Consider the following 3050-nt stretch of genomic DNA (forward strand, 5'->3'; position numbering starts at 1 on the left):
TTCGCGTCTCGAATCGGCCTTTAGATGCACCAAATCTAACCAAAATCAGTACATAACCATTAAAATATGCTAAGGGAACAAAGCTCACTCGAAAGAAATCAAATTACAACACAAATCCCGAAATTAACCAAAACCCGACCCCCGGGCCCACGTCTCGAAATCCGACAAAATTTATATCAACGGAATCCTTATCACTCCACGAGTTCATTCATATTAAAAGTCCCAAAATTCAATCACAAATGACCCCTCACACCCTCGCTCAAAGGTCTCCAACACCAAGCCCTAATTCCCAATTTTTAACCCATAATTTCCATTAATTTCAAGCCAAATCAGTGAAATAACACCATAGAAACGAGTTTAGGGTCCAAAAACCTTACCTCTATGAAATCCCCTTGAAATCCCTCTTCAAATCGCTCCCTCAAGCTCAAACCAGCATGCAAATGGTGAAGAATAACTCAAAAATCGCGAAGGATGAAATATATACCTTCTGACCCAGGGATTCCGCGCCTGCGGTCCTACTTCCGCTTCTGCGGTCCCGCTTCTGCAGTCTAACCAACCGCATCTGTGGTTTTCACTTAATATCCCAATTCCACATCCGCGACAAAATGCCCGCACCTGCGCTATTGTAGGTGCGCTCTAGTGACCGCTTCTGCGGTTCCAGCTGACTTACCCCTTGGCCGTATATGCGGCTCCATTCCCGCTTCTGTGAGCCCTCACCTATGGTCCCCTAGGCGTAGGTGCGGTTATGACAGCAATAGGAAATCTTCAGCTGCCAAAACCCAACTCAAAATCTTCCGCCAACCATCCGAAATCACCCCCGAGGTCCCCGGGACCTCAACCAAAAGCACCAACAAGTCATATACCACCATCCAAACTTATATCCTCCTCCCGAATAGGGATCGCCACAAGCACCGCGTCCCCCCAGCGGCAATCGGTCCTTGCCCTTTCGATGTCTGATACTGAGCTAATATACTAAGACACGGGCTCGCGGCGCTCAGGCTTCGAAGAAGGTCTCTTAAACTTAAAATCGGAAGGCATTGCAAAAACTTCTGGAACACATTCCTTAGCACGAGGAGGCATTGCCGTTTTGCCTTTAGACGGGAGTGAAGAGGAGGAGATCATGCTCACCTGAGAGGCAGAGGCGGAAGTTTTTGCCATTCCTAAAAGATTCCGAAAGAGAAAGGGAAGTTGCGTCTCTGAAAAAGAACCAAAGTAAAGATAGAAGGAGCCTTTTTGGGGGCTTGGTGGTACAATGAGTAGTGAAAAACGAGAAGAGAAGTATTTAAAGAGGCCCTGCTCGCATGCTGAAGGATGCCAAGAGACAGCCAACCGTCGTAATCAATGTGAAGGCTTTCAGGGGCCGTGTGTACGAGGAGGCATTGTCGTTTTGCCTTTAGACGCGGGTGAAGAGGAGGAGGTCACGCTCTCCTGAGAAGCAGAGGCGGAAGTTTTCGCCATTCTTAAAAGATTCCGAGAGAGAAATGGAAGTTGTGTCTCTGAAAAAGAACTGAAGTAAAGATAGAAGGAACCTTTTTTTTGGGGCTTGGTGGTACAGTGAGTTGTGAAAAACGAGAAGAGAAGTATTTATAGAGGCCCCACATGCACGCTGAAGGATGCCAAGAGACAGCCAACCGCTATAATCAATGTGAAGGCTTTCAGGGGCCGTGTGTACATCGTCTTTTGGAACCTTATGACTGCCGTCATTACGGAAGTACCCGAGGGGCAAGAATTCAAGATTATTTCTTATCATTTTCACTCTAAGAAATGTGGGGACTATCTGTATACGGTGAAATTGGAGGGTCCAATTTTCTGTCATTATGATGGCTCGTAAGCATATTTCACAAGGTTCGAGACTAGGGTAGAGCTTTGCCCTCGAGGGCTATCGACGCTCGACCTCGGGGCAAAGCAATCCAACGGCTATGATGGAAAGGTGGGGAGTTCCCAAGGCGCACGACTAGAGCTGATAAAGCCTAGTAAGCTAAGTTCAGACCCTAAAATTCTTGGGATCTTCCTCAATCAACTTATTTGCAATTTGTTCTCCTAAAATTCTAAAGCGGGTTGAGCCAAGTAATTCAGACCACAATGGGGATTCCAGTGGTAAATTGCTCTCCGCTGGTATGTCCTTCATTGTTTTTATTGCCTCTTGCATTAGGCCAGCATTTGCCAGAAGATTAGCCATGCACCACTAATGTGCAAAATTGGGCTTTATACCAAACAAATCACTCATGACGCCAAAGTGTGTTCTTGCTTCTGCTAACAGTCCTTCACGGGCACAAGCGCATAAGACACCCACAAATGTCATTTCATCTGGAAGCACACGATCCCCGTCACCTTGCTTCATGTTCTTAACATGATCTTTTTCTGTACCTTGTAATCTACTACTCAGCATGTCTGCATACAGATTAAGCCCATCTTTCGGGTTCCCATGAATGCAATACCCCAAAATCATTGCACTCCAGCAGACTATGTTCTTGACCGACATCTGATCAAAAATCAAACGAGCAATTTCTGCTCTTCCGCATCTACTATACATATAGTGATCAAATTCAAATCTTTAGATACCTTAATAAGAGACCCGTGAACAGATTTTCCTTCTTTCATCCGAGCTGACCAAGCACAAGCAGTAAGCACAATAACTACAGTTGCATCATTCCCATTCAATCCCCTCTGTGCCATTTCTCGGAACAACTTTAGGCACTTCCCGGGGTTATTCGACTTCAAATACCCATTCATCATGACATTCCACCCAACTAAATTCCTCCATTGGCATTGCATCAAACAACTGCCGTGCAACCACTAATTCACTGATACGAATCCAGATGCATATAGCTTCAGGTGGTGGTACCTTGCGTTTGCGCAGGAGTACTTAGCCGTTAAAATTAGTTAGAGTGGGAGTTAAGAGAAGTTTGCCCATTAGTCAGTTAGGTCCCTACTATTTTTAAGTTATAGTTTCCATAATTGCACATTCACCCCACACATTTAGATTAGTTAAGCACATTAAGTCCATCTGCGATTACTTCTTCTGGATAAAATCCGTACGAAATGAGCTA

The 3050-nt window shown here is 45.2% G+C and overlaps 1 pseudogene; it reads right to left on the reverse strand.

The window, feature by feature from the left end:
* Positions 1-1984: 1984 nt before the first annotated feature.
* On the reverse strand, positions 1985-2775 carry LOC109242091 (annotated as a pseudogene).
* Between the last annotated feature and the right edge of the window lie 275 nt (positions 2776-3050).

The sequence above is a fragment of the Nicotiana attenuata genome, unplaced genomic scaffold (assembly GCF_001879085.1).
Source record: "Nicotiana attenuata strain UT unplaced genomic scaffold, NIATTr2, whole genome shotgun sequence".
NCBI classification, from domain to species: domain Eukaryota; kingdom Viridiplantae; phylum Streptophyta; class Magnoliopsida; order Solanales; family Solanaceae; genus Nicotiana; species Nicotiana attenuata.